The 17,336-nt window shown below is 40.7% G+C and overlaps 1 protein-coding gene and 1 pseudogene across 2 annotated transcripts in view; one reads left to right on the forward strand and one right to left on the reverse strand.

The window, feature by feature from the left end:
• The window catches only part of TGFBRAP1 (transforming growth factor beta receptor associated protein 1), a 64,252-nt gene extending 50,298 nt beyond the window's left edge, over positions 1 to 13,954 (reverse strand). The window contains exon 1 of one of the 2 annotated variants that reach the window (XM_037806823.1): positions 13,929 to 13,954. The gene's annotated coding sequence lies outside the window, so the exon portion shown is untranslated. Of the gene's footprint in view, positions 1 to 12,317; positions 12,661 to 13,928 lie in introns of those variants that run through there. The other variant, XM_037806824.1, reaches the window with a different exon arrangement.
• On the forward strand, positions 3,311 to 4,032 carry LOC119512140 (annotated as a pseudogene).
• Positions 13,955 to 17,336: the final 3,382 nt, after the last annotated feature.

The raw sequence follows: 17,336 nt of genomic DNA on the forward strand, positions 1-17,336 counted from the left end.
TAAATTTATTTAGATAACATATGAATCATAAAATGATAAATTTTAGGTCATACCTCTCTGAATTACTACTGTCCAACCTACTAAGGTATGAATTAGGCCTAAAAAGTTTCTGTCATGTGTACAATTCACACTGATCTAAAATGTAAACTTCAACCTTAAAAGAATGGTTATAATTTAAAAGATTCATATTTTAATGTTTTCTCAAAATTGCAGATCATATACCCAGTTAGGGAAAGAGATTGAAAAACAGTAGTATATTCATGGACCATAATTTAAATAAAGATAACATTATATGTACAATAAGTACCTCAAAGTGCACAATAAAAAATGATACAAGACATTGTCCATTTTTCAAGAGTCTGCCAATGTCATTAAAGAAAGATACTAGAGAAAGAGACAGGTGGGTAAAATATAAAGCAATATATGCTAAGGGTCAAAATAAAAATTTTAATACTTATTTTCAACCAAATTAAATTGAGAATTGTCATTTGAAAGATACTGCCACTAGTGATAATTAGAATCTACGTGTCTTTGAAAATGCTAATGTAAAAATACTAATTCTTTCTACAGATGCACACAGAAACATTAACTCTTAGTACCTGTGGCCACTGTTAAAAGAACTTGTCACCTTCGGCCTCTTTCCTTGGGCTCCTTAACCTTCCGAAACCTCAGCTCACAAATGGCAATTCCATCCTTTCTGGCCACCCATGGGGCTAGGCACCAGAGATTTTGATATCACCCATAAGCTTCAAAATATTTTTTTCTGTATTCTGTACCTGGAGACTTTTCACAACAACCATAAAAGGCATCTGAGAGGCCCCAGTTCTTTTCACAGCACATCCCGGAGCTCAGCAGAGATGATCCAGGCAAGTTTGTGAACAAGCTAGAGCAGCAGCTAAATTCTGGTTTCATGGACAGTGTCTGTCCCATAAAGTAAGCATCAGGTGCAGATGGTTTTCCTCACAAGTCCTACCTGACATTTATGATTCGCATAATTCCACTTTTGCATGTTTTCCTGAGAATTTAAAAAAAAGGAGGGAACATATGCCAACTTATTTTATGAAATCTGTATAAAGTATAACTTTGATATCCAAACCAGACAAGGATATAGGAAAAAGGAAAATCACTGATCACTCTTATTTAGGAATAAATGTGTAAAACTATTAAGTATTAGTAAACTGAACCAAGTGAAATATTAAAAAGATAACATGCGATATGAGTAAGTTGGGATGCAATATTGGTTAAAGGAAATAAAACTTATTGGTTTAATTCACACTTTACAGATGAAAAGAGAAAATAACATACAATTATTTCTGTAGATGCAGAAAATGTATTAAGTAAAATTCAACATCCATTCATGACAAAAACTGGTGTCATATTATCCTGATAAAGTCAATCTAAAGCAAAACAAACAAAAAACCTACTAGAATAACTTTAAAATAATTCCCTTTAAAATAAGGAACAAGGCAAAAAATGTCTGCTATTACCATCTCTACTCAGCATTGTACTGAGAGTCCTCATCAGTACAGTAAAACAAGAAAAAGAAAGAAAAGTTTAAAAGATTTGAAAACAAAGACAAAACTGTCATCATTCACAGGTGATATTACTGTTTATGTGGAAACACACAAAGAACTATTAGATTTAATAAGAGTTCAGAAATGTTGCTTTATTTTCAAAAATCAATATGCCTAATTAATTTGCATTCCCACACAGAAACAATTAGAAACTTCAATCTTAAAAATAAAAGACATTTACAACAGTATATTTTTTTAAAAATAAAAGGTACCAAGAAATCTAACAGATGTACAAGACTTTTATGGAAAAAATAATAAAATATTGTTGGACAGTAAGGAAGACCTAAATGAGGTATATCATGTTCACAGCATAATTGTATCAATTTTCTCAAAAGTAGGAATAAATTTAACAAAGACATATAAAATCTTTACCCAGAAAAGTGAAAAACAATGTGGAGAGAAACTAAAGAAGACATACATCAATGCAGATACACAAGTTCATTGATTCTAAGACTCACATTAAGATGTCAATTGTTTCTCCCCAAATTGATCTACAAGTTTGACGCAATCCCAATTATAATCCCAGTAGGCTTTTCTGCAGAAGTTGACAAACTGGTTTTAAAATTTTAATGGAAATGCAAAGGATCCAGAATAGCCAAAACAATCTTGGAAAAGAACAAGTTGCAAAACCTAAACTAACTGATTTCAGAAATTATTATAAAGCTACAGTAATTAAGACACAGGGATAGACAAAAAGGTCAACAGAATGGAAGAAATTCCAAAAATAGTCCCACACATATGTGTTCTGTTGGGTCTCAACAAAGGCAGCAAGGCAATTCAATGGGAAAGGAAAGTCATTTTAATAAATGATACTGGAACAATCGGATAAACTTATGGGGGAAAAGATGATCTCCAACCCCTACTTCATACCATAAACAAAAATTAATTTGAGATACATCATGATCTACAAGTAAAAGATAAAACTATAAAGCTTCTAGAAGAAAACATAGGAGACTATCTTTTGGACTCTGGGGTAGACAGAGATTTCATAGGAAAGCACTAACCATCAAAGAGCTATAAAAGAAAAAAATACATAAACTTGACTTTATTAAGATTAAAAACTGCATTCTTCAAAAGACACCATTAGGAAAATGAATGGGCAAGCCCTGGACTGGGAGAAAAATTTGTAATCCATATATCCTACAAAGCACTGATATCCAGAATATATAAAATCAACAACAACCCAGCAACAAAAAGGCAAAAGAACTTCTTTTTTAAATGGGAAAAAGACCTGAATAAGTGATTCACAAAAGAAAGTCCATGAATGACCAGTAAGAACATGAAGAGACGCTCACCACCATTAGTCCTCAGAGAAATGTATTTTAAACCACAAGATCCCACTTTATACCTACCAGAATGGCTACAATGAAAAACCCTGACACCACCAAATGTTGAGGAGGATATGGAGCAATCGGAAATATGTACTTTGTTGCAAGGAGTATAAAATGGCACAATCACTTTGGGAAACTGGTAGTTTCTTAAGAAGTTAAACGTGCACTCATCCTGTGACTCTGCAATTCTACTGTTTCCGTTTCTCTTGAGTACATACCTCTGTCCATAAAAAGATCCCTAGAAGAATGTGCATGACAGTCTTACAAAGAATAGCCCCAAACAGGAAACAACCCAGTTTTATTAACTGGGTTCATTTAATTGTAGTACCCTCATACAGTGGAATAGCACTCAGAAATAAGAGAGAGACCGAAGAAAGTGGTCCTCTTTCCGTGCCTAGCGCAGCCATGGCTTGTGGTCCAAAGAAACATTTGAAGCATTAGCAGCTCCAAAGCACTGTATGCTGGACAAACTGACTGGTGTGTTTGCTCCTTGTCCATCCACTGGTCCCCATAAGCTGAGAGAATGTCTCCCTCTCATCATCTTCTTAAGGAACAGACTTAAGTATGCCATGATAGGAGATGAAGTAAAGAAAATCGGTATGCAGTGGTTCATAAAGATTTATGGCAAGGCCCGAACTGATATTTTAACTTATCCTGCTGGTTTTATGGATGTCATCAGCACTGACAAGACTGGAGAGAGTTTCCACCTGGTTTATGATACTAAGGGTCGCTTTGCTGTTCATCGCATTACACCTGAGGAGGCCAAGTACAAGTTGTGCAGAGTGAGGGAGATTGTTGTAGGCACAAAAGGAATCCCTCATCTGGTGACCCATGATGCCCGTACCATCCACTACCCTGATCCCCTCATCAAGGTGAATGACACCATTCAAATTGATTTGGAGATGGGCAAGATTACCGATTTCATAAAGTTCGATACTGATAATCTGTGTATGGTGACTGGAGGGGCTAATCTGGGAAGAATTGGTGTGATCACCAACAGAGAGAGACATCCTGGCTTTTTTGATGTGGTTCACCTGAAAGATGCCAACGGCAACAGCTTTGCCACCCGGCTTTCCAACATTTTTGTTATTGGCAAAGGCAACAAGCCATGGATTTCTCTTCCCTGAGGAAAAGGTACAGCAGGAGAGAAAGCCAGAGGGAGGAGCCTGTAAACCCAGAAAGACAAAGGAGGACATTATCATGTGATGGGAAAGCCAAGGAACTCAAGGATTGATGGCCAGCCAAAATGTTATTGACCGTGGAGAAAGCAAGCCGTCAAGCCTCTGAGCTGTGAGCCACATAATTCCCCTCTAGCTGTGGATCTGTGAACTTAGAACAAGTTATGTGCTTCCAATATACAAAGGAGGAACATTCATAGTGCATGTAGAGGGAAATATTTGCGATAGGAATTTTGCCTTCAGTGGTGCCTAACAGTTGAGCACACTGCTTGTGGGAGGGGCTGCTCATCACCCATTCAGCCCCGGGGAGCCCGTGGCCAGCGGGAAGGTTCCCTGCCTCACAATTACTGAAGAAAGAGACAAGAGACTGGCTGCCAAACAGAGCAGTGGGTGAAATGATCTTTAGGTGATATGGATGGGGAACTCTGTCGCTAATTAACAATAAAGCATGATTAATTGCCAATAAATAAATAAATAAATAAATAAAAGAGAAAACACTACTGATACAGGCAACAACGTTTGAATCTCAAAAAAACTAGGCTAAATGAAAGAAACGATACACACACTGTATATTTTCATTTATATGAAGTTTAAAATAGGCAAAACCAGTCTATAGTGACAGAAGTCAGAATAGCGTTTACTTCAGAAAGGTGTGACAAAATGGAAAGGTGCGCAGGGGAGCTCTTTGGAGTGGTGGAAATATTCTAAATCTTGTTTGAAGTACTGGTCAAAATTTGTCAAAATTCATCAAACTAACTGATACTAACATACTTATGTTCTATATATTTTACTGTATGCAAATTACGCCTCGATAAAAAAAATTTTTCCCTAACTGATCCAGGGATAAAAACAATTCCAGTCAAAAATTCCAATAGTTTTTTGTTTTTGTTTTTGTTTTATTTTGATATAGAACTTAACAAGCAGATTCTAAAATTCATATGGCAAAGAAGGGCCAAGAAAAAAAGGTAAGACACTTCTGTAAAAGATAAGGTGAAGGAACTTGGGTAAGATGTACTATAAAACTATGGCAAATTAGATAATGTGGTACCAACACAGATAAGACCAAAAGAACACTTCTGTGTATATACGAAACTGTGTGTATACAGACTGTATATATACAGACTGTGTATATACGGAAACTTGAAATATATGACAAGGATGGCACTGTATATCACAGGAAGAGAGGATATAATATTCAATAAACAGTGCTGGGACAACTGGATATCCATAGAAAGGAAGAAACAGGAAATTGGATTCCTATCTTATGTCATGCATCAAAGTTAAACACAAATAAATTAAGATTTTTAAGTATGGATAGTTTTATTTTACAATATTGAGAAAAAAATGGAAGTATGTTTATGATCTTAGGGTAGGGAAGACTTTCTAAAATAAGATATGAAAAAGCACAAACCCTAGAGAAAAAGAAAGATAAATGCATCCATGTTAAATTTGAAACTTGTGCTCTTCAAGAGACACCATAAAGAAAGTGAAAGGATAAGTCAGTAACAAAAGGGGAAGAAGAAAGAAGACATTGATGTCTCATGTCTGACAAAAGATATCTGGAGCATATAAAGAACTCCTACAGTAAGAAAATGGCAAATAATTGAATAGAAAATGGGCAAAATGCACAAGCAGACTTCTTACAGAACAGGAAAGGTGAATGGCCAATAAACATGAAAAGATGCTCAACCTGATTAATCACAAGGAATTGCAAATTTTAACTATGAGACTTCATTTTATAATTATAACACTGACAAAATATTTGAAGTCTGATAATATCAGGTGTTTGCAAAATGCTGGTAGAAGCTTCTATTCTGGTAAAACCATTTTGGCATTATCTAGTAAGCCCATGACATTTTTACTAAGCCATATACCTTAAAAATATATATTTCATGCACACTATATTTCATGTACAACAAGAAAGTTCACAGTAATCTTGTTTGCATTGGGAAAAACTTGAAACAACTCATATTTCCATCAACAGGATGAGAATGAGAATGAACTACAACTACCCATCTACATAGATGAATCTTAAACATGATGTTGATGGGGGGAAAACTGCAGAACACTACATACTGGGTCATATTTAGGGCTTTGTAAGATTCAGAAACATGAAAATCCAAATAATATAATATTTAGGGTTTCAGCCATACAGAGTAAAACCATAGAGAAAAGTGAGGGAATGAAAAACAAAAATTCAGGGGATAGGATTAGAGAGGGACATACACTAGATTTCAAAGATGTTGGTAATATTCAATTTCTTAAGCTGGATGTTGCTTTAATTATTATTTTCTATATCTTATATTGATTACAAGTATCCTTCATTAAATATTAATTTTTAAAAATATGTTGTATTTGTGCTTATATATTAAGCTCTTCTCATTCCCCCAAATCAGCTCATCCTGAAAATAGAGACAGAATCTCAGTTTAATGAACTTGGAATTCATAAACTTCATGTCCCTTATTTAAAATTTCATTTAATGGAAGCATAGTTATCATACTCAGGAGAAGTGATTTGCCTATCATCTCTTAGTTCATCTAAATTCAGGCTCAGTTTACATTTATGTATATTTATGGATGCTGCTCAGAATAACAAAGTCCAAAATGGGCATTCTGTAAGTTATTTCCCATAAATGCCCCTGAATTTATTAGGAGAGGAAGGAGATGACTAACGCATGGCAGGTTGCCCAGGAGGACAAATGTCAGCATCTGCCCCTTCAGGGTCACAGCCTCCAGGGACTGGGCTCTTACCCTCCTGGCACTTCTACCCACTTCCAGTTAGATCCCAGGGCCACACAGACATCCATTCTTCTTCTCTAACCAGTTCAAGACCAGTTGTACTAACTGTCTTCCTTCCCTTTTCATTTTCTCTGTAATTAATCCCACCAAGGTCAGGCCTCCCAAAGTCGCAGCAGAATGAATAAATACGGAATAAAAACAATCGTACAGGTCAATAGATTATTACACAGAGGTATACAGAGCCAACATTATATATAAAATAATAAACAAAGCAACAAACTGTTGCTCAAGGACAGAAATTTTTTCTGCTAAAATAATGCTAGGATAAAGAGATTTTTTTTTTAATGGGATATTTATCAGTAATTATTCTTGAACCAAAGAACGACACTGTTGTTGGCTGTGTCATGGAATGTGCACATAATATGACGGCAATTTAACAATGGTCTGGTGTCCTATGTGTCTTCAAAAAGAAAAATTCCACATTTTAGAATTACATCAACACTTGCACATGAAGCAAAGTCTTCGAAGCCCATGCAGCTAAATGTGCACCGGAGCTTCATCACTTCGGAGAGGGGAAGGAACCCAAAAACTCATCAATGGATTATAATAGGAGTCTTATAAATGTTACAATCTTCAAACGATCACTTCTTCACCCAGATTTTAAGGACATACCTAAAAATAGATTTGTTATTGTTTCATTTTACATTAAGTTTTTTTTTTTTTTTTGAGTTTATGATAGTCCACTATAAGTGAATGGAAATCAAGCAATCATCCTAACATTTGCATCCAAGCCTAGCCAGACTTTAAGTCAACACATAGAAGATGGGCAAGGAATGTGGGCATCAGATATTCAGGGTCAGGTTCCACCACTCCTGCCAAGACTTTCACAGCCCAAACTCTCGACCCCAGCGGTCTCCAGTTCACCAATCCATTCTTTCACTGCTCTTTTTTCAAACATCATGCCATTAACACATCTGAATTGTTTTCTTAATTCCATCTTCAGACTGTTCATTGAAACTGCATGGGAACATGATTGATTTTTGTAAATTGGTCTTGTATCCCACAACTTTGCTGAACTCCATTATTAGTTCTAACAGTTTTTCAGTAGACTCCTCAGGTTTTCCATGTACAAGAGCACGTCATCTGCAAATATAGCTTTACTTATTCCTTTCCAATTTGGATGCCTTTTATTTCTTTTTCTAGCCTGAATGCCATAGCTAGACCTTCCAGTACAATGTTAAATAGAAATGGTAAGAGGGTACATCCTTGTCTTGTTCCTGATCTTGGGGGAAAGCATCCAGTGTTCACCATGAAGTATGACATTAACTGTGGGCTTTTCATGATGCCCTTTATCAGGTTGATGACGTTCCCTTTTATTCTTAGCTTGTTGAATGTTTTTGTCATTAAAAGGTGTTGGATTCTTGCCAAATGCTTTTCTATATTTATTGAGATCACCATATGATTTTGTTTTTATTCTACTGATATGGTATAATACATTAATCTTTTTTTTATGTTAAACCAACCTTGCATTCCTGGGATAAGTCCTCTTTGGTCATGGCGTATAATTTTTATACGTAACTGATTCATTTTATTCACTTTATTGAGGAGTTTTTTTGGTCCATATTCATGTAGTTTTCTTATATTTCAATAATAAAGACAAAAAAAACAATTAAAAATGGACAAAGGATCTGAACAGTTCTCCAAAGAATGGCCAATAAGCACATTAAAAGATGCTCGACATCATTAGTTACCAGAGAAATATGAATCAAAACCACAATGAGAGACCAAAAAGGCATAATCCATCAAATGTCTTATCATCTGATGAATGGATAAACAAAATGTGATACATGCATATAAAGGATATTATGTGGCCATAAAAAAAGAAACGAAGTACTGATACATGCTATAGTACACATATGAACCTTAAAAACATAATTATAAGTGAAAGAAGTCAGTCACAAAAGGCTACATACTCTATGATTCCATTTATACGACATATCCAGAATAGGCAAATATACAGAGACAGAAAATATTAGTGGCTGCTTAGGGCCGGGGGCAATGGAGGGGAATGGATGGGTAATAGCTAAAGGGTATGGGGTTTCTTTCTGAGGTGATGAAAAGGCTCTAAAATGGACTGCTGATAGTTGCAAACGTCTGCGAATATAGTAAAAACCACTGAGTTGTACACTTTAAATAGGTTGAATTGTATGGTACGTGAATTATAATCTCAACAAAGACGTTTAAAAAAACTACTTTGGAAACTATGCCACTTTCTAAAAGATAAACTCCCAACTTAGCAAAAGATGCAAAGCCCGTAAAAATCTAACCTCAGCCAACCTTGCCTCCCTTATTCACAAAGAAAAGTTATAGCTATTAACCATTCATACTATCCTATATTAGTCACCTGTTTTATAAGCCACCCCTGCACACATTCAATTCTGAATTATGTTGAATTAGCTAGCCACATGAGCTTGAGAGCCAGTTATCTACATTTGGAAGAGTTCAAAGTGCTCAATGACTCAACCAGTTGTCAAAAGGGATTCTGAGCAAAAACTACTACTTGGGCATCTTTTCAAGGGATTAAAACAATCAGTCAGTAAATAATAATCATTATCTACAGTGGCTTGGCTGAATTTAGCAACATAACAAACATTAAAGCAAATAGACATTGCCTCCTTTTCATCTGGTTGCCGTGCCATTTGTCAATATGGAAAGCAGCGACATTTGGGGGGGGGGGGGTCAAAGTCTCAGAAACAGGCATTTGGGAGGACTGTGCAGACTCCCCAGATACACCTTCCACTGACCAGCTGGTAACAGGCATTGGGTCATTAGGCTTCCATATTTCTTCTTTCTTTAAATCTTGCCGTGATTTGCAGTCTCTACAAATATACTGACTTCTTAAAACCTTGTCTTTTTTCATTTTTAGTTAACAGACTTCATAGAAAAAAAATGTTTCTTAAGAAAAGGAAGTTTCTCAATTAACCTGGGTAAATATTTATTAAGATCATAAAGTTACAGACAGATACCATGATCCATTATTGGGGGAATCTCTGAGGAAACTGAATAGCGTGTTATATATTAGCTCTAAAAACCAAGCCTGGAAGAGAATTAAAACACGTGGTCAGATTCTAGCACCTTGGAAAGGGCTGGGGGGAAGAGAGAGGATTTCACAAGCAACGTCAGTCGTTTTCAGTGGCTTCAGTGTCAGCTGGTCCTTACGTTGGTACAGTACCAATGAGAAGGGAAAACGTAAGCAAAGAGAACACAGAGGGAAGGCAAACACCATGGCGAAGGGGAAGGGGCCAGACACAACAGAATAGCCCATCCTCCTTCCCATGTGGTTTGGGCCGGTCCTGAGAGGAAAACTCAGGCAAGTGCAGGGGCTCTTTCCTCTTGGCCCCACCAATGGTGGCTGATCTGTTTCTAATGCAACCCTGAAATGTGGATTGGGATAAACCCTAAAAAGTCAAGGCGATGGGCTCAGTTGGGTGGAGGACACCGAGATACTAAGTTTGGAGTGTTTGCTGACGCCAGCCTGGCCTCAGACAGCTTGCTAAAGCAGAAACGGGGGGATGGGGGGTGGGAGGTGGATTTACCGAAGAGGCCTGATGCCCAGTGTCCAGCTCCTATATTTGTAAGCTGAGGGGATTAACCCCCCACTTGTCTTTCCTCTCCTGGACACTGTGTCAGGGTATTGGACAGGGCAGGTATGTGTGATTGGACACAAATATATTTGCCTTTTTTGGCCTGGAAGTCTATCTCCCATGCAATGTTCCTGATGGAAAGAAAAGCCAAATTAGAGGCTCTCAAGCCTTTATTGGGTGAGAAGAGGTAAACCTTACTAGGAAAATTTCTCCCACTGCAAGCTACTTTTGATTGTTTACTTTGTGCTAAACTAGCAAATTTAAAAACTAATTGAAGTTCTCTTTCTCTTTTCTTATAAAACAAACCACGAAATGCCTCCAATTCATAAGGAGCTGGCTTGGTGACATCCCTACTGATCACCTTATTCTACTGAAAGAACACAGTTAATAAAGACACACTGAAATTATTTCATAATGAAGAGTTAAAAAAATTTTTTTAAAAACACACATCAGTGTCTCAAAACTTTAAGTTGCACATTATGCATTTTGATAATTTTATGGGCCAATTAGCTCTCTCCTTAGGATATAAAATGACTAATGAATTAAAACTACAATCTACACTATCTCAAGATTAAGAACAATATGAATTATCCTAGTGACTCCACTCTTAATATCAAATGAAGTTTAATATTACTTACAAGATCAGTGGTCACAGACATACTTGTTTTGTTTTTTAATGATAAGGAGGCTTGAAATTTTTGTTTTGCTAATTGCAATTGGCTTCTCAGAAAAAGATCTCCCTTAAATCCTGGAGGTCCTATAACAGGGTAGTCAGGGGCTGAAGCACGTGGAAAGAAAACAGAAATACGATGGGAAATGAGGCTGTTTGTTTCCTGGCTCACCGGGAACAGAGAGAGGGGGCATCCTGGGGCCAAGGACCCTGTGATTGTCCTGAGGACAGCAGAACCAACAGGAACCCAGGAGCGTCATCAGAGATGCTCTCGCTGCTTTTTTTGGGAGTGGGGAGGGCACATGCCCCCGAAATTAAATTAAAATGTAATCAAAATGGGAAATGCTATGTTATACATGCTACCACAATAATTTGTTTTTTTAAAAAGAGGAAAAAAAAAACAGTAACCATGACATGTGACTTGTCACCTCTATGGTGTTCTTGCCAAAAAATGCACAACCTCAACCTAATCGTGAGAAAACATCAGACGACACAAACTCAGGGACATGCTAGAAAATACCTGACACTCTTCGAGTGATGCACTTCGAGAACGTTACAGCCACGATAAACAAGGAAAGATCGCTGCACTGTCACACATTAGAGACAAAGGAGAGGGGACAACTAAATGCAATGTGGGGAAACTGCATCAGAGCAAGGGCGTTAGTGGAAAAACTGGTAAAATGTGAATGAATCTGTAGTTTAGTTAGTAATATTGTACTAACGTTAATTTCTTCATGAGGGTAATAATAATATGGTTATACAAGATGATAATCAAAGGGGAAGCTGGGTAAATGGTATATGGGAACTCTATTTTTCAACTCTTCAGTAAGTCTAAAATTATTTCAAAATAAAAAGTTCAAGTTAAAACAACTGTAACCATGGCTTATCAGTTTATTATCTTGCCTTACGGTAATGTAAAAAGAGAAAAGCCAGCTAAGAATATCCTGTTCTAGCAGAAGAAGAAACCTTCAGAATGATCTGAGTGTCGATAACCCAAAAGGATGACATGAGGCACAGGCTGTCCAGCAGACCAGAATGCTCTTGGCATGCCCTTGGGGCTGCAGAGTGGTTTTATGATCTTTTTTATTCACATACTTTTGGAGGTGATTTTTCTCAAGTATAGTGTCCTAGCTTAAAATTACAGGGATGAATAATACCTATAAATCAAGAGTTTTTCCTACCGAAAACGAATTTCAAATAGGAGAGTTTAGGCTTTTGTTCGTCTGAAGACCAGGGGCTCAGAATGAATTGGGGTACACGTGAGTCATCTTCACGGGTCTGGGAGAAGCAGGTAGCGAGCTCCCTGATGGGGACAGCTCAGGCCTCGGTCACAGCAGAGCTGGGAAAGAATGGAGAGAAAAGGTCTCCTAAATGCCCTCTTTAAAGATCGCAGGCCCCATAACTAACTTGGGCAACACCAGTGGATGCAGTGCTAAGCAGACACCCTAAATATTAATTTGGGAATTCTGAGTTCTAGTCATGACTTGGCCACTTGCATATGATCTTGGGCAAGTCACCTGGAACCTGTGGGCCCATCCCCTCCTCTATAAAACAGGAATTTGGACTGGGCTCTATCCCTCCCCTATACTATTCTCTGGTTCCTTCTGGCCTATGCGGTAATAAGAACTATTAATAATAATAACTAATGTATGAGGAGCCAGCATTTCCGGAAGGCTTAGCACTCTGTACTAAGTGTTCTCTTAATGCTCAAGATGAGCCCATGAGGTAACATTATTCCATTCTGCAGGGGAGGGGAGGAAACGGGGGTTTAAAAATATTGACTAACCAGTGCTAGGAAGTGGAGGACCTGGGGTTCCAAGCCAGGCAGCTTGACTTGACAGCACACGCCTGTAACCAGTGTGACACCTGCCTCTCCAGGGCAGCCTTCTCTCTGCCTGGCTGCAACCTCTGGACAAAGGATGGAACCAACTGACTGTGCCCCTGGCTGATAATCAGATTACAGCCTTGGGAGAGACCCCGAGCACTGAATTTGGTCAGATATTATATATTTGGTATTTTTCCTGTACTCTCCTTTCATTCTCACAATTACATGGAGAGACTCCTATTATTTGGAGATACAGATATTATGGGTGGCTTGCTCAATGTTACACCGCTACTTACTGCTGATGAAACAGGGACTTCAATCCCACTTTTTGTTTCTTACTACAGGGACATATTCTTCCCACTCTGTTGACTGAGGGGTTCAAGTGTGATTTCAGATCTTCTCTTAGAACGTCAGTCCTCCTGAAGAAAGCAACAACTGCAAAGAATAGTCCACTGTCCTGCCACCGCTCCTAAGGGGATCCCTGCTATCGGCAGGGTGCCCACATCCCCATCGTGAGTCTGTTATCCTACCTCCGTGGGTTTCTCTGCAGCCAAAATGACTCACCCTGCCCTATGCCCCCTAACCAACTTTTGTCATCATACATTGTTAACAGCTTCTCACCAAATGGGGTTCATCGTCAGCACTGCCTTGCCCTAATTCAGATACAGAATAACATGTTTATACATTTCTTTGCAAGCCTGGTAATCCTATCAAAACCGGATATATATTCATGTGACATAAACGGTTCTTACAGTCCTCTAGGCCCAGAGTTGGAGGGAGAGCTTAGACCAGGGCAGGCTCCCCTGTTCTTCTCTCTAAGTTCTCACAGTCATCTGTCTTATGTCTTCATCTTGAAATTTGGCAGGAACCAACAACAAATTTATTGGCTAGTACCAAAGACAACTTTCCCCCTTTTGAAAATTAGGACACTTCTTGACAACCATTTCATGTTATCTTTTGTACTCACCTGACACAGCGTAAGACAATAAACCTGTTTCAGTGACCTGTAAGGGCATCTAAAAACAGGAGGAAAAAAAAGGTAGCTAAGGTCTAACATCTAACTTGTCATCTCAATAATACAATGGTGTATACCCATATGTAAGTATTGGCACTTGGTATCTTTTTACCTGGGTAATACTCATCAAAATTATATACATATATAATATTTCATAGATGTAATTATACACACACACACACACACACACATAAATATTCTATATGGTATCAACAGTTATAACTGAAGAAGCTGATTTGGGATGGGAATGGGGAGTGGAAGGGGAGCAGAGGGACAGCGGGGTACTGTACACTGTTCACTTTATAGCATCTTTCTAAACCCTGAACCTTCAAACAAAAGTCCTAAGAATTACTGGGTGCTCACTAGGTGCTAGGCAGGAGTTCTCTTTTATTTACACTGCATCTCTTGAAACTTTTATTTACTCAATAGCAGCTTCTTTGCTATTTAGAAAAGATCTTCATTTCAAAACATCTGCAAGATTTTACAACCCAGTGGCTTCTCCTGCTCTTTTGCATGAAGCACTCCATTTCACTTAGGGTAGCCCCAAATTAAGCTGTTCCTTCTACATTAGTTTAGTAGTTACGTATTTTTTAATAAAGAAGAACGGGGCAGGCTTGCCACAGAGGATATAAGTTGTAAAGTATGCGCCAAATTATTCAACAGCGTTCAAGCACCTGGCTGCCACAAATTAGTATTTCTAATGAGTACTGGATTCTGACCAAGAAGAAGATGTTTAACCCATTAGGTAAAATTTTTAATACCAGCATGAAGGAATAAACCACACTACTTCATTTTTTATTTTCTTAACAGAAATGCCAGCCGCAAATCAAGCCTAGAAACTAGAGCATTTTACAACAGTGGGCTCTGTGCTTAAAACTTGCCCACTGGAGCTGCCTAATGAAGACATGCAAAGGGCTCCTTTTTTAGGCAGAGCCTGAACCCAGCAGGGGAGCCTACCGTGGTCAACCAAGCTCCCCCTCCAACTCTGGGCCTAGAGAACCGTTCACAGTCATGAGTGGACAAGAAAAAGCCAAGCAAATGAAAGCTAAGAGTATTGACACACCTCTCCTCCGATTTCTGTGTAAAACACATACATTGATGAGCACAGCAAATTGAATTGAGAACCTAGGAATCTAACTCCAGAATAAAGCATTCATTGGGTTATACTCAGATCCTATAACCACACATTTTCAGAGCTGAGAGAGCTATTGACTATCTCCTCATTTATATTAATAATTTATTGAGCACCTACTAAGTGCCAGCTCCTGTGCCAAATGCTGAACCTAGATATTTTCTAATGTGCACAAAGATTTTCTAATATTATCCCTACTTTGATTGAGAAAACTGAAACTCAGTATGGCAAGTAAATTGCCCACGGTTTCAGTTAGTAAGTGGCAGGGCCGGGATCTGAACCTAAAGCCCATGATCATAAATCACCATGGAGCACTGCCTCCTGTTGATGGATGGCTGGGGCTGGGGAAGGGCTAGTTGTAGACAGACTCCCAGGCCTTTCACTCCACACCCAGTAGGCCACTTCCAGGACTGCTGAGGCTGCCTGACTGGCAGAAAGGGAAGGGAAAAATAAAAGGAAGCAGCTGGCTAAATGTTCTTTCTCGCTGACCACAGAATTGGGACGCCCTTGATTTTCCTCCAGCTTCCCGCAAACCAAGCGAGCAGGAGGGGGCACCACACTGGCCCACTCCACGTCATGAATCCTGACTTCAAATCATCACAGCAGTGTGCCTCTCAAGGCTTGTCTTGCCACACAATCACGCCAGCTGCTGCCTTCCCTTGCGATGGAGGAGGTGCCACCCGCCAACACTTATCAGTGACCAAACCCTGCTTGGAGGCGTGTTGACCCCAGCACCCAGGCAGCCCATTTGCATTAAGAAGCCCTGCAGGAACTCCCATTTCCAACAAGCCCCGCAGGCCCCCCGGAGTTGCCTGGGGGGGAATTCGTGAAGGTCACCCAATAGCACATGGAAAGGAAGCAACTACAGGAACAGACAACTGGAGGCCACAGCTTGTTGTTAAAGTTGTCCCCGGTAACGGAGGAAGGCAAGCCGAGAGAGGAAAATCCAACTTCTGCCTGCACCTTCAGAAGGCAAAGGAAAGGAAAAATCCCATGCCCTTGCCCTGATGCTCAAAGCAAGTAGCCTGGAACCCCAGCACGGGTGGGTCTCTTCCCTCTTCTACCACACTGCCCAGTTCAGGGCAATGATTCAGGCCCAAGTATGGTCCCCAGTTTGAGCTCCCAAATCCAAAGAGCTCCAGGAAACAACAATCACAGCCCCCAAACCATCCTAGGAAGGACACAGGGGCAGAATGGGATCTTCTTGGCCCCTCTCTCCCAGAAAACCAGAAGTCTACCTCAAATCAAGCAAGCACTAAGTCTCTCAGATCTTCCCCTGCCCTAAATACACACCTTCCACACTCAGCCCCCCCTCACAAACATACACACTTGCTGACCCCCACACTCACGCCCGCCTGCCCCGTTCCCCCCACACGTGCACGCTTGCCCACCCCAAGTACGTGGGCCCCCAAGATTGTATACCTGCCTCCAAGGCGCATACTTGCATATCCGCCCCCATATACACTTGCATTCCTGCCCCCCGGTTACACCTGTCCGCACGCACAACTCCCTCTCCACTGCTGCACACCTGCCCCGACACACACATCTGCCCCACTGCTGCACACCTGCCCCGACACACACATCTGCCCCCCATTCAGACACATTTGCTCGCCCCTCCCCTCCCCCCCACGCCTTCCCAGCCCCCTCTTTCCGTCAACACTCCGCCCCGGCCCCCCACGCTCCCCCGGGACAGGCCGCCGCCCTCCCGCGCCCGCACTCACCGGCCCCCGCCGCCGCCGCCGCCTCCGCCCCACCGCGCTCGGCCCGCGCCGCCGCCCCTGCGGCCTGAGCTCCCGCGCCGCCGCCGCCGCGCTGCCCCGCTCGCCCGGCCCGCGCCTCCCCGGGCTGCTCCGGCCCCGCCGCCGCTTCCCGTCACGTGGGGCCGCCGCCCGGCGCCGGCGGGAGGGCGGGAGCGCGGCCGGGTCCCCGCGCCGGCCTCGGCCTCGGCCTTCGCCTTCGCCGCGCCACGCAGCCGGTCCCCGCCGGCCGAGCCCTTCCCGCCGGGACGTTTCCTGTGCTTGCCACACTCCCCCGCGCAGTGCTCGTGGCCGGGAGGGTAACCGCTCCTGGCCTCAGCTTCTCCCTCTGTCATTCGGGATCATGGTGGTGCCTGCCTCGTGGGGCGCTTCGGAGGGTGAAATGAGTGGAAGTGCTCACGGTGCTCGCCGTCGGGGTGGTTATTGTGAATGTATTTTCTGCCTCCCCCGCTGGAATGGAGAGCTTCAGGA

The sequence above is a fragment of the Choloepus didactylus genome, chromosome 17 (genome assembly GCF_015220235.1).
Source record: "Choloepus didactylus isolate mChoDid1 chromosome 17, mChoDid1.pri, whole genome shotgun sequence".
NCBI classification, from domain to species: Eukaryota; Metazoa; Chordata; class Mammalia; order Pilosa; family Megalonychidae; genus Choloepus; species Choloepus didactylus.